The 15,405-nt window shown below is 37.2% G+C and overlaps 1 long non-coding RNA gene across 3 annotated transcripts; it reads left to right on the plus strand.

Moving 5' to 3' along the window:
* The first annotated feature begins 8,219 nt into the window (after positions 1 to 8,219).
* On the plus strand, positions 8,220 to 13,306 carry LOC149691906 (uncharacterized). Of its 3 annotated transcripts, none has more exons than XR_016383529.1 (3): positions 8,220 to 9,903; positions 9,982 to 10,196; positions 12,294 to 13,306. It is a non-coding gene; the product is annotated as an uncharacterized LOC149691906 (long non-coding RNA). The 3 variants fall into 3 exon arrangements; XR_016383530.1 differs by having other exon boundaries at positions 8,220 to 9,740; positions 9,817 to 9,903; positions 9,982 to 13,306; XR_016383528.1 differs by having other exon boundaries at positions 9,982 to 13,306.
* The last annotated feature ends 2,099 nt before the right edge of the window (positions 13,307 to 15,405 follow it).

Genomic DNA, 15,405 nt, shown 5'->3' on the forward strand with positions numbered 1-15,405 from the left:
GTGAATGGTCAGTTGATAACTCGGTAGAACTAGTTGGGCGCACCAAGTGGACCGTCCGTTATTCATTGAAGCGGTCAACTGGACGCCAATTAGTCAAGTACAACTACCGTCAATTATTTTGCATCACAATTGATGTACTTCAAGAAATCTGAAAGTTTCTCAAACGATATATTCATCGTGTAAGTAATTGAAGATAGATTTATTTCCTTTTTTAATTTATTTAGCTATTCATGTTAATTATTTTTCTCCTACCTAGTGTACTGGAGATAGTTTAGGGTAATGTGACGACAAGTACATAATTATCCGTGTTTCGTTAAGGTAAATATACAGGGTGTTCCTACTTTCTAACTGGGTGATAGGACTGAAGTACAGCTGTATGGTTTTATGGCAAATAAATTTTGAGTCGAAAATTATGTAACTTCTTTGACATTATGGGTAAATTGTGTCCGTTTACAAGTTATAATTAGAGTGTTCTAAGTATAACCAAGACTTCTTAAAATTAACATAAGAACCTATAAGATTATGATTTCTAATTTTATTAAGGGGGTCCTCCGTAAAGCACTTTAATAAAATCTTTTAAACAGTGGCCCTTGGTACAAAATGTCATAGAAGTTACATTTTCGACTCAAAATCGTTCACTGTACTTCGGTACTATACCACTCTTTCTACCACCTATATTTTAATTTCTTATTAAAACTATTTCTATTCATTCACATACATGGATCCGAAATTCATAAAACAATCCTGGAGAAATATTTGAGTTCACGATCGAGACGTAATTTTCTTCACGTCAAGTTTCCAAAATCTCGTGAGTATAATTATTACTGTTCCTTTTAATCAACGATTATCTTGATTGTCGACTTCGGAATGGCCATAATTCCTTATTCAGTTGTTACATTTTATTCCCCTCAACATTTGATCGCTGCTCGAACGCGTTTTGAGTACAAATCACGCCTTCTGAGCAACAATCAAAAGTCAGGAAGAAACTTTCACTATTTCTTTTTTCTTTCCAAAAACTCCCGGGGTACGGTTCGGTTGGGTACGGTTATAGGCCCGGATCGCTTTCAATGAGGTAATACGGACAGAGAGAGGATTAAGGAGAGGTCTAAGGAGAAAGGTGACTAGCTCTCTCTTTCTCTTTCTCTCTCTCTCTCTCTCTCTTGGGTCGCGGGATGAAGATCAAACGATGGAGCGTTTAGAGTCCTTCTCTTCTTGCCTCAGTCCCGTCTAGGCACTCTCTCTTTCTCTCTCTGAGCTAGAGAAAGTGAAAACGACAATATCGTTTCGGTTTTGGCTTTTAGGGCTACGGCTAAGGATCATTCTTCAAAAATCGACGTTTATATCCGCGAAAAGATGCTATAGATCCTAGCATTTCCAGGGATGCGGCTCGGGGGGATATTACAGGGATTGTAAGAGGAGGGTGTTAAAGGTCTCTCATCATCAATCATCTTCTGTCTTTCTCTATTCTTTGAATCTTTTCAATTTTTGGCCAATTTTTTTTTCTGTCGCGCTGAATATATTCCGAAATATAAAAATTTCGGTTACTTATGTCCGGCGACTGCAGTTTATTTGGTGATGGGTTTCGTATTTTGCATATTATTTTAATAATAATTTCGTGATTTATTTTTCTTTTTCGAAAATTATTTTGGATTTTGGGTTGAAAAGATACGAGGCTTAGTTGTTCGTTGAGGATGCGTTTAATATTGTATATGGATGGTTGTATAATTTATATTTTATTTGGGTATCAAATTCGATATGCCAGTTTTTGTTTGGGACGTTTCGGTTTGCCTGAGCAGTTTCAGCAACCCAAAGACAAACAATAAGAGGGTTTTTATGTTTAAGACCATAGAAGTGTAACTTATGTACACCCATATTCGAATTTATGAAGTTCTGTTTGTCTTTGGAATCCTAAGATCTGCTCCATTTGCTCCAGAAGTCGATATATGCAAGTTGCTCCCTGAGCAGTTGGAGCAGCCCAAGGACGAACGGTATATAACTTAAAGGATTGGGGATAAGTTGAAGATTGGGCATACAAGATACCGGTTTTTCATTGGGATGTTGTGATCTGCTCCATTTGCTCCAATAACCAATTGCTCCATCCAGCGCATTTTTAAAAGCTTATTGAGCAATTTGAGCAGCCCGAATATAAACAATGTACCAAAATATCTAAATATTTCTTAAACGTTTTCAACCTCTTGTTGTCTCAACTCTTAAATATAAATTAACCCTATAACCAAATCAAAATTAATACTTATATTATTGAAATTTGTACGTAGAGATCAATCAAGTCGGATTGTGTATCCATAAAACCGGGTGTTGTCTTCCATGACGCGAGTACTTGAAAGCGAGCGCATGCATCTTAATCGTGAGTCCGTCCATCCATCCAAAAACATGATCACATAAAAAAAATCGAAAAATCCTAAGGCTGTGTGTTCTCCACTACACCAGTTGCTTCATCGACGATATAAATTCGCGGTCGATCTTAAAACGGCGCGAAAACGTGTGTATGAATATAAAGAGAGAAACAGGAGACAACCCGACGTGATAAAAACTCTTAAAGATTTTCACGCCGTGATAAAATCTTTAGCTGTTGAATCGTTGACTAACTTCTATCTAGAAGTTTTTGGGGAATAGTGGCAAAGTGTATACCACCGCTCTGTCTCGGGGTAGCATCTCCCGTCGCGGTGAGCATTGGTCCGAATAAAAACCGTCGTTTAATATTAAGCTGGTCTTGATGAGTCGTCGTGTCCCGGATTGCGCCGAAGAAGGAAACGGATATGTTGGCTGCATCGGCATCAAAGTCTCGAAGACTACTGACCCCTCGCTCGGCCAAGTTGCGTAGTTTTGTGCGACCTTCGGGATTTGGCGCCAAGTTCCTCCAACCACCATCCCGGAGCGGTTGCGGGAATTGAAATTAAGGCGGGACCTTTAGCGGGACCATTTAGGCACGAGTTTATCCTCCTGGAATCAACGCGCGAGGGACCCCAACATCAAACAACACCAACCAACCTCCCTTCCAGAAGCACTGACGGACTATACTGACTATTGCCTAACACCATCATCCATGATTGCGAAGGAACCCAAAGGAAGGCCAGCGAAGATTCCCCCCCCCCCATTCGTACGCCTCCCTCCCTCCCCCAACCCCCTAAAAACTGAACCAAAAACGCGGCAAAAAATTGCGCGTTTTTGAGGGGTAAGTAGTCTCTGTTCACATCATTGTCTTTCGTAAACTCAAAATATAGTCTAAGGTGACCAAAAATTTCAATTTAAAATGGGTTACCATTTTGCCGCCAAGCTAAGATTGGAATTAGTATCATTCAGTGTTCAGGTGGGAATTTTGGAAACCGTGATTTTGAAAATGTCATTGAATTTCCTATAGTACTTAGATGAACTAGTCATTGTGCAAGTCATTTTTAAACTCGACATTCTGACTTTTCGATACAGAGTATTTCTGATTAGTCTGGCATAAATTGAAGGGTGCGTGTGTTCTTAGAGTTAAACTGAGTGCAAAGTGTGAAGGAACATGCATGGGGTCTAGAACATTTAGTTACGAAGATACGGGATCCCAAACATTGATTGACCCCTAAAACAAGGAAATGGACACAGAAGTGGAGTAATTAGCTTTATTTAACCAGTGTAGCGCACTTCTACCCATTTAACTGTAGACGCTTCAGTTAGATGAAGGTTCAATAACGTTTTTAAATTGAATGGACTACTGACATGTATTAAAATTAGTCAGGGAAAAGTTGGAAAATCTAGTAGATTTTGAAACTTAAAATCTTTTTTCAACTTTCGAAGTGATTACAGTAGGTTCATTAAACGTTCCTCAATGTGAACTGAACCCATATTTTTTATTCTATAATTTTTTAGGGGCACCCCTGATGGTACCATAGAGTAGAATCGCGTATCTCATAGAGTCTGGCTACGCAGTCAACTTTAGTGTATATATTCCAGACGAAGGTTCTCTCTCTCTCTAAGAGGTCCCCCAAGATGCAAAAAAATTCTTCCCTTCTGTATGCTAAAGATTTTTTTTTCTTCTCTTGGAAGATTCTGAGGGTCTTTCGGATATCGAGTAGCCTGAGACTAACAGCATCTGCCTTCGCGCTAACAGGTCCCAAAGATATACCGGGTTTTTTACTTCAAATCTTTGGTTCATCTTGGAGGAATGAAACCAAAAGGAGTCCATTCTCATTTCTTAAATAAAGTCTGGAAGATCCAGAGCTCCAATTTTTTTTAACTTTGCTAACCCTAATTTGAACCTAGGCCTAATTAATAGCAAAATTTGGGTTGGTGAGTGTGTTATAAATTCAAAAAATGCTTAAGGAAGACCGCGTTAAAATTCTAGGCGCGAGAAACCAGAAACGTCCTTCATTTTCCACATAAAACTTTTTTAAGCCTAAATTTCAAATTAGGCTTAACGACCCAAAACATTCTTGAAGGCAGAACACCCAAGGCCTATTTTGTATTTTCCCTAGACCCTTATTGCTCTAAAACATCATACATATCGTAACTAACGGTCATAACTCATATTTGAAACTTTGACCAAGTGCCAAAACTCTTAATTTATTTCCTCCAAGTTTGGAAGAAATAAAAACGATGGACGTTTTTCATCTTTACGTCTAAAAAACCGTTTTTTTTTCTTCATCTTCTTTACTTTCCTAGCTTTTATCTTCCTATGGGACTACTAGCTCTTGAGGAGGGACCATTTTTCTATTGTGTTTAACATTACGTAATTTTTAGTCGAGGCTTAAAAAAATGTTATTGAATCTTGGAATTCAATACGGACGGTAGTAGGCTGGCAATAGAGTTTAACTGAAGAAAGAACAGAGGTAATGGAAGAAAAAAAAACTGGAGCTCTAAATTTCATTTCAAGGATAACTTCGATAAGAGTTTTGTTACGGGCTAAGGGGTCCCATCGGGATTTTTGTTAGGTTCGAATGATAAAACATAATATGAAATGGGTTATCTTGCGTCATCATTGTAATATCCCTATTGGGAAAAATATATTTTTGCAATTTACAAATCTTTTTTAAATCCATTATGGATAAGAATAAATTGTTATTCATTTCTGCTATGAATATCTACCTATCTCTGAGGCATCGCGTTGTGAAGTTACTCAGTTAGTTTACGAAACACTGTACAATATTCATGGATATATTTCGCAATTTATCTAACTTAAATTATAAGGCATCAGATTGAAGTTGTTACTCATTTCTACAATCTAAGGTATCGCCATATGAAGTGCCGAAAATGTTCAAGGACACTTTGCCCTACGGACCATCATTACAAATTATGATTTTAGTGTTTTACGGATGACCCCCTTACATTTAACAAAAGAAACTGAAAGACAATGATTTCTAATTTAGTTAAATTAAGGGGTCATCCATAAACACTCAAACTGTGACCTGTGACCTTTTTCGGGCAAAATCGGTCCTAGAAGTTATACATTTTCGACTCAAAATTGATTTCCCATAGAACCACCCACTGTACTTCTGTCTTATAATTATAAATTACACTTATTGTAACACCCCTTATAAACACGTGAAATAAATAAACAAAAACAACACAGATGAAGTAAAACAAGTAAGGAAAAGGATGAAGCAAAAACTATTTATCGGGGACGTTTTCTCTGACAGCTCACCTCTTAGGAGACCTGTTGCAGTCGCATTTTTTTTCCTTTGACCACTCGGACCAATGCCCCAAGAGCAAAAAGAGAGAGATAGAGAGAGAGAAATTTATGAGGGTGAGATAAAAAATACGGAAGAGTGATATAGAAAGATAAAGTCGTTGACTAAAACATTAACGTCGTATTAACGGTGTACTTAGGTATTTAATCACTAATGAGATCAAATCACCGATCAATTAATTTATATTTTCCTCGTATGATTACCTAAATCTCATATTTCATCTAAATGTTTTTCCTTTTTCACATCTCCATCCCTTTCTTTGCTCTTGAGCCTCCCGCTCCTAGAGAAGGATCTTCCATCGAAAACTAAACTGACAAATAAATAAATGACATGACAACATGAATGACATTCCACGACTTGCCTGACACGCTGACTCGGTTTTTAAAACACACTTTTCCAAAACGCGCTCTTTTAAGAATGAAAGAATACGCCCCATCCTTTTCTACGCAGCAGTATCCTCCTAAAAATCCTCTCATTGCTCCTGATCTTCCCATAGCTCTCTTCTCTCTCTCACTCACTCCATCCCTTTTTCCTCAGAAAAACCTGGCGTTAAGACTAGAGAAATCGCGGCAGCTAGAAACGGCGTCGCGCTCGACCGTTTTTAGAGGGGGGGAACCCCTGGACTTTCAATTAAATTGAAATGGCAAGTATTCGAGAACGGGCTACCGGTGTTTTAGGACCGGAGAGAGAGGAGTCCCAAGAAGATGGAGAGTAAGAGAAAGAGAGGACAGAGTTTTAGTTATTCCCCCCACACGCGAGACCGGTTACCTTGACTACCATGGTAAAAATATAAGGAAGGACACGAGGAGCCCGACCGTCGACACACCAAGCCAGAGAAAGTAGAACGAGTCTATGGGTTAGGCTTGCTTGCTTGCTTCCCCGCTTCCACGCGTTTAGAAATGGGGTTAAATTTTCGACCGGATAGTGAATGCGTGCAGAGTACGGAGAAAGGAAAAGCTAGCTAGCTGCTACCCAGCCCACAGTAGACGGGAGTTTCGAGGAGTAAAAGATTGAGGCTAGCTGCTGGGATGTAACGGAAAATCGTCACCCAAAAACGCCACACTAGATTTTAGAATAAAGATTGGATGGTTTAACCATAAAAATTACAGGGGGTTGGAAAATAGGGTGATATTTTGTAGGCACTTTAAGCAAGGAAGGACATCGTCGTTTGTTGCGACTTCTATACCAATATAAGAGTTTGTGATAATCTTTTGATATCAAATCGGCGGACTTAAACACCCACCGATATAACTACCTAATGTTTCTGTACATCCTTAACAACAAGGAAATATCCACACATGTGGAGTACTTAGCTTTACTTGACCAGCGTACGCGTACCTTTATCCATTTTATAGTACAATTCTGCTATAGGTAGAGGGTCAATAACGATTTGAGATTGAATACTATTGAAGGCCCCTTTGTTTTAGTGGCTAATCAATGTTTGGGAGCCCATATCTCCGTTACTAAACGTTGTGGACCCACATGTTATTTGACTTTTTACACTCAGTTTGACCCGAAGAACACATCCTTCAATCATAAGTTCATAAGTATGTTCCATAAGTATGCAACTTCCTATGCTTCGTAATGGAAGAGACTTACTGAGAGCTAGTTCGAGAACGACAAGCGAGAATTGACTACACTCGGTTAGTTTTGCAGTCCATCTTCGTATTTAGTCTGTACTAAGCCTTTGACAGCTCCTCACCAGGCGTCGCTTTACGATCTCTATGACCTACGTCACTTCATGATAAGCTCAAGTTTGTAACCAGTGACAAACTTATGGAACATATCTTATGGGCTTTATATTAAACACCTTATATTTGTACTGCATTGCCCGGTAAACGGTAATGCGACTAAGACGTTCCTGATGGGGATATTAGGATTAGATTAACAATGTCATCTACTACGAATGTCTCCATCCCTGACGTCGTTTTAAAGTCATATATGCAGCTAGGCTTTTCTTGGAAGTACTTCGGCCTTCTGTGTTATAGCCGGAGAAGGCGGACCGCTGAATTTTTGTTTGCGTTTCGGCCCACTTTCAGAGCTGTAGGATAAAGACTGAAGCGGCGTTCAAACGTCAATTTTAAAACAGACTAAATGGGGAGGGTTTTAACTTTTGGAGTGTAAAAAAAGGGGTACGGTGTAAAATTGACAATTCAAGCGGAAAAAATTTAGTTTTAATGAAAAATGAATATACAGGGTGTTTGTGAAAAGTCCATCAATAATGAAAGGGCGTATTTATTGGGCCATTTTGAGTCGAAAATGTTCTATGACATTTTGCCGTCCGAGCCACGGTTTTCGAGTTATGATTTGAATATTTTAGGGATGACCCCTTCATTAAATTAGCGCTGTCTTTCAATTTCTTAATTAAATTTAAGGGGTCATCCGTAAATTACTCCAATCATAACTTGAAAACAGTGGCCCGAACGGAAAAATGTCATAGAACATTTTCGACTCAAAATGGCCCAATAAATACGCCCTTTCATTATTGATGGACCTTTCACAAACACCCTGTATATTAGAGATGAGCCACCCCGTTTTTCATCACTCAAGATCACTCAAATATTTGAAAAATTGTCGAAACACTACTCGACTCGAAAGTGTTATAATAATCGTTCCCCATCATAGTTGACATCCTTTGAAATTTGTTTTAAAGATTAAACTGGCGCTGTAGGCCATTTTTAATCATCTTCAAGTTCAATTTTGAAAAGACGAGGAAGTAATCAATTCCTACTTAGTTTGCGCCAGGGAGAATGGGTCCGCATCCCCTTCTTTAGTCTTTGTTTAATTAAAACCAAAACTACTCAATGACAATGCGCCAAGTCTAACTTCGCGGTTTAGATTTAGGCTTAGTGGATCCCCCTCGAGCGATGGTAATAAAGATACAAGCGAAATATTAAATCTCTCTTGTAAACAAGGGTTCGATTTCTCTTTTAATAATCAGGACAAAGTTGTTTGAATAAGTACAGGAACGGTTTTAAACAAATAATATGCGATATTAATATTCTCCTCTGGTAAATTCTTAATACTTGCACTTTCTCTCATTCTCGCACTGCTATTTGTAGAAATGTTTTAACACTTTCACCCATGCGTACTCGTGCTGAAATTGGTTCTAAGTACCTTCTTTCTAGAGTCTGGAACATTTCTTCTTCATCAATTTCTCAGAATTAGGCATTAAATATTTTAATTAAAGTTTCCAATATAGTCGAATAATTTGGCTTAACAATAGTTCCCAATGTGTCCAAAAATTGGGCTTAACAATCGTTTAGAACTTAAAGTTTTTCAAATAATTCGGCTTAACAATGGTTTCGAAATTATTCATATAATTAGGCTTAATAATCGTTTAGAACTTAAAAGTTATTCAAATAATTAGGCTTAACAATCGTTTAGAATTTATTCAAATAATTAGGCTAAACAATAGTTTAGAATTTATTAAAACAATTAGGCTAAACAATCGTTTCCAATTGGACTTAACGTTGTTAAATTTTACTTCTCATCGTTGCTATTATCTAAGATGCAACCCTGAGAATTAGGTTTAGCAAATATTAATATTTCTCAAACATACTCAAGCAATTAGGCTTAACCTTTTTAAAATTCTCACAGTAGATTTTCTTCCCATCTTATTTTACTATTATCCAAGATCCATCCAACCGACTTTAAAAAAATCTCACGTAGCTCAGTATAGAAAAATACGTCGTATAACTTAAGCCTAACCAATTGTTAAAAAAAAATATATATATTCTAACCGTTTTAGGCCCTATAACGGTCTTCTTAACTCTATAACCCTAAATCTAAAGTTTAAGATTTGTATTCTTAAGCCTTGCTCTAGATTCAATGAATATAAAAAACTGAAATAATTTTTTTTCTTCTCCGTTCAAGTTGAGCACATGGAAAAGTTATATTCAATTCAACGGTAAGTTTAAAAAAAAAACCAGTTTTTTTTTGTTTATGTAATATTTCCAGGGCCCAAGAGTAAGTTAGAATGGTTTAGGGTCTACCTGACTATATTTTTTAGGCTGTTTCTCACGGAGAGGTTTGGCGGGAAAAACCTTCACGGTAAGTTTATGGAAGCAGAAGGGAAAGCTGCTTAGATCTCTGCTCCCGTGATAAAAAAAATTAAAATTTTTCAAAGATATTCTAGGGGTAGCGGGGAATAGATACATTTCTTCCACTTGGAATCTTTAAGAGGCCATGGAGCCCTTTCTAAATCAGATGGAAGGTAAGGAGAAGGACATAAAACTTTGTTAAACCATCCTCTCCGCCTTCCTCACGTCTCATTGGCTATTCCCACATATAGGACAACCGTTGACCCCAAGTTTACTCGTTCAGAACCAGCAACGAGTCGGGTTCCACCCTCATAGGTCGAAGGAGTCGAAGCACATTTCGCTAGCTAACATGGTGTCAGTTCAAACACATTATGCGTGACGTCAGGGGTGACGGTTTCTAAACCTCCTCCCATTTAATTCAAGCAGAAAGGCCTGGGAAAAAACAGCATGTTAACTATTCCAAGTAGTATGTATTCCTTCGTAATAGGTATGCCTTCTTTTTTTCCTTTTCTTACACCATAGGTCCATATTACCCAACTTGGAAACCATTATTTTTTGGCCAAGGACCCACGGTTGCACTAAGAGCTTTAGAGGAGGACCACAAAGGTGTCCCTCAGGTTCACCGACCTATATTTTAAAATCTGAACTATACTACACTTACTAAAAAATTCATTTTTTATATATATTATTATTATTATGATGGTGGTTTATGGTAAGCCTAATTGTGTCTGTCAGATATTAATTTTGGATTAGTATAAATGGTTCCAATGTGGAATTCTACGGTTTGGCCATTCCGGAAGCTGGCAAACATGTTTCCGGAAGTTAAACTATATAAGTTGGGCCTGGTTTTAAACTTTGTCTGCTGGCTATGAAATGGAGACCTTCATTTGGGAGAGGGGTACCGTCATATCCTCCTAAATCTTACCACGGTTTTAGCAGGACTTCATTATTGGTAGTTTTCAGCTTTTTCAACCCACCAGTATGTCCGTTTAAAATTACGTCATGAATCTTAGCTCCTCCCCTAACATTTCAAGCAATGATTCCTTAGCATTATTGCAATTTGTACAAAAAAAACCCCAGCAAAAACGTTTAGAATCTCCAATTAACATTGCAGTTCAAAGAAACTTTCGAACAAATTTAAATATACGTCGAGTCTTGTTTCTATTAAAAAAAATTCACGTCACCCCCCAAATTTTTTGACACTAGGTTGACGGGAATATAGTTGCGCCTTGTCAAAAAAAAACCTACCCAGAATCCCCTTTGATTCAAAGTTTCCCGTTAAATTAGGGGTCCAAGGTAGATTCCGCACTCTACGCTCCACTCCGTAATGTCTAACCTACCGTAAAATAATTTTTATTGCATAAAAAATTTCCTGAGCGAGAGACCCGGGAATCTTTTTTTTTTCTATTTGGGACTGTCCTGAAAAATTCAAAGAAAAAAAAAAATCAAATTTCAGTGTGAATTTGATTTCGCCAACCTTTTCTTATAGACCAGGAGTTCAATTTTTTAGCCACATTATATGACGTATATCTATGATGAGGCTATTACTTTACTGTCTATGTAGAAGCTAAACACTTAATAATATTCCATGTCTTCAAGATGATGTTGTTGTTATTAGAAACTATATTTCACATATTTCAAATATACTGTTTGTCGGAGAAGAACTCTACCAAAGCGCTTCTAATGAATATTAATTTCCTTAGTGGTACTAATATCAATATGAGCATAAGTCTATAAGATATGCACGGTAGAGCTATATGCATATGGCTACAGAAGTAAGGGCCATCCTCCCTTTAAAAATATTCATAGTACATATTTGTGATGTCATATAAATGAGATAGGTCATACTGCCATCAATTCTTACCCACTATAGGCGGCGGAAGCTGTTTTTAAATCACGATACGTGTAATAACGAAAGTCTTTAGGCCTATTTTTGACCTATTTCTTTCCGGCAGACTTACTTTACTACGATAATTTATAATATACAGGATGGAAGCATTCGTCGGCGTCCAGTCAAGATGCTGCTCCAAAAGCATTGGTGTAATGCAGGAAAACGTTGTTAGGGATTTACAGGCGCTATTACAGAAATTAAATGAGTAGTTGTAAAACCTCAAATTAGGGGATCCATTCAATTCAGTTCTGTATGCCACCGAGCCAGTCACATTGGACAACCTTCGAGATCGAATCCAACAAGCTGCTGCCCTTGTTTCGCCCGATATGCTAGCTCGCGCAAGAGAAAACTGAGCAATACGCTGTCGCCAATGTGTGAATGTTGACGGACGGAATTTTGAACATTTACGTTAGAAACAGTTTGTTATTTCATTATGCACAATTAAAATGTCGGTGGCATACACTGCTTAGCTGTTTTCAGTCAAAGATTGCGACTTCGCTTTTAATTTCTGTAATAGCGCCTGTAAATCCCTTACCATTTTTAGCTGCATTGCACCAATGCTTTCGGAGCAGCATCTTGACTGGACGCCGGCGAATGCTTCCACCCGGTATTTTACAAGTAATCTCCAAAGACTTCTTCATTCCTATATTTTTTCTTCACGTGCCATTGTAGGCGTCTTTATTTTTTAGACATTTTTGCGCCATCGTTTGGCCTACTGCACTTGCGCTCCTATACGTTTTCACGATTGAAAATCACCCGAAAATCTTACAAAAGGGGGTTACATTCGTAAAGAGAATTCGTTTCTTGGAACGTTACTCTGCCTCTCAACCGTGAACTCTTGTCGGTTCTGGACATAATCTCTTAACCCGTGTCCGGCTAGCTTAATTGCGGTTTAAAGTACGCGAGCGCCCGTGGTCAACGTGGGAGAGACTGACCCTCGTCGAGTCATCTGGATCGTTCTAAAACTGGTATTGTGCGTAGGGTTTAACCAAGGATTTAAAATTTAATCAGAGGTTATACATTGTCCCTAACGCCACCCCCTAAGTATGTAATGCATATCCATGAAGACCTACTAGAGTTACCATCGTAGTAGATAATGTTTCCTGTGTTTTAATTGTTACGGATTGAGTTTATTCATGGCTATCAGTTGAGTCGGCGTCAGTGATATGTCCGTCTTAGTCCGTTGGTTACCCTAGCCAGGATTGTCTCCTCGGTTCTGTATGGGAACTTTGGCGCGTACCAGGGTAGTGAGTAGGGATGGTTCTAATGTATCCGGCACTAGGTATGACTTAAACTCAAATTTTTCTTTTTAGCCTAAGCCGTTTAGTTCTTAATTAGCTTAATTATAAGCGCAGTTGACACGGTTTTTAATTTCAATTATACATTTGTTGTCCTTCAGCTTTTAGATTTAAATTTAGGCGCGAAAATCCCTCCCCCTACCAACGGATGATTACCTTAACGTGGTTGTAAGGTATAGTCTTGATTAAAACTAATTTGTATTAATTTAAGTTACCAAAAATCATCCAACATTATTTAAAATTAACAAATGTTAATATGGCATCCGTATTATTATTATTTTTTTCAGTTTTCATGGCTGATACTTCAATAATTAAATTTTAAATGTACCTCTAATTAAATTTTAAATGTATCTCATATTCATTCCTCAATAAACACTTTGATTTTTACTTCAGTTGTTAAACTTTCAATATAATTCTAAGCCTACATATGCTTAATTCTATTCACTTATGATAATTAGTTGCTATTTTAATTTCCCTCGCAATACTTATTTAAATTTTATGATTTTAAAATAATTTTTTCGATGACAAGTCAGGATACTTTTCACTAGGGTAGAATAGTTTAATTTTAAGAATAAAATGCGTCCTAATAAGAGTAGATGCGGAAACGATGTGGCGTTAATCTGACCATACTTGACCATCTTGTTTGTGCTAAAAATAGATCTACGGAGGACCAAGGGAGACTACGACCATGGATTGAAAGAAAAAAAATCAGGCCGTTGCTTTTTTATTCTATTTTATTTTTTTTTATTATGAACTCAAAAAGAAAAGTATAGATCTGGAAATCAAATACGTAGTGATGTTGCATTCCCCTTGGACTTGGTGCCAGCAAAGAAATTCTTTCTTGTTAACTTGGGGGCATACATTAATCTTATCCCCCCCAGCCATACCCCACATTTTATCTAATGTTTAACGTCTCACCTCAAGCGCCTGACTTTAAACAGTAATTTTTGCAATTAAGTAAATTTAGAAACGTGATTGCATTCCGTGGAATAGTTTTCTATTGACCAAGATATCACCCAGTTTACCTATCCCTAAATATAGCGTGTACCAAAGGGGTTAGAAAAATTTCCTCCCCCTCTTGTTAACTTAAACGCATGCGCTTCAGGTATGCCAGAAATTTGTTATTATAGCATCTTTTGCGTACAGGTAGATAACTATTGAATTGCACCAATCATAAATGACTGGCAACACTTCCCTTGCAACACGCCATATCTATACCGGTATATTTGTAAAGGGAAGTGTATGTAACTGTGTAATTAACTTCCGCTACTATTGGAAACAACTGTATCTCAACGCCAAACCCATATTCCGTTCGAATTTGCGTTTTTTTATCAACTTTTATATTTAATTTTTTTTTAAAAGGAAACTGATCCATCTTATAGCTGCCAATTCCTATTTCCGACGCGAAAAAACCTTTTTTATGGGAATCTATTAGAAATTTAGAGCTAACTATAATTTTTGTTCTGATTTTGATATTTTTAAATGGAAAAACTTCAAAATATTGATGGATCAGCTACATTTTTTTTGTTGGTCGGTTCTATACAATTTATTCGATTCCGTGGGATTATTTTACTCTAGCTTTAACTTTTTTTAAAAAAACTTGAAAAACTGATTTTAAGCCTAGATTTATGAATTCAATAAGCAACCGTTAAATGTTAATGTTTCATTTTTGTAAGCCTAAAAAGGTTTCATGACTCACGAGATCTAAAAAATGGTGGTTTTCATCATAGTTATCTTTGATTTCATTTCAAATTATTGGCTTTTACGATCACGGTGTGAACATGAATTAGGTACAAAATAGGCTTAACAATCGAGAAGTGGAGACTTTCAACACTTAATAGAGAAATTAGGCCTAAGGAATGTTTGTGGTACATCAATAGGATTCAAAACACAAAGACTAGGCCTAAATGAGGCTTACAATCAAGATATGAGATGTTCGCAGCTTCAAAACACAAAAATTTAACCTAAATAAAATGCCACAATCGAGAAAAGATTGTTTTAATAAAATCACAATGAGTTCGCCAACACAAACACCAGCCCTTAATGTAGACTTAAACCGCAAAAATAGGCCTAAATTAGGCTTACAATCAAGAAATGAGATATTCGCAGTTTAAAACACAGAAATGGGCCTAAATTAGACCCCACAATTAAGAAAGTATTGTTTTAATAAAGTTATAACAATGTGTTTTCCAACGCAAACATCAGCCCTAAATGTAGACATAAACCATAAAAATAGGCCTAAATTAGGCTTTTACAGGATACGATTAAGGCAAACAAAACCGTAATAACGATCCCCCAGCTATAACTGTATCGGTAGCGGTACAGTAAAATGATTAAAATCTGTATATTTTTGTTGGTGCATACCGAGACGAATTCCCGTTATTGAGTAATAATATCGTCTTTAATTTGGGGAAAATCTCTTCCGAGGCATCTTCCCTTGATCTATTTCCCACGGATTCTCTTCCCGAAACGAGACATTTTTTAGG

Source organism: Phalangium opilio, unplaced genomic scaffold (genome assembly GCF_054372755.1).
Source record: "Phalangium opilio isolate 3A_F unplaced genomic scaffold, DU_Popi_V2 ptg000025l_1, whole genome shotgun sequence".
In the NCBI taxonomy this organism is placed as follows: domain Eukaryota; kingdom Metazoa; phylum Arthropoda; class Arachnida; order Opiliones; family Phalangiidae; genus Phalangium; species Phalangium opilio.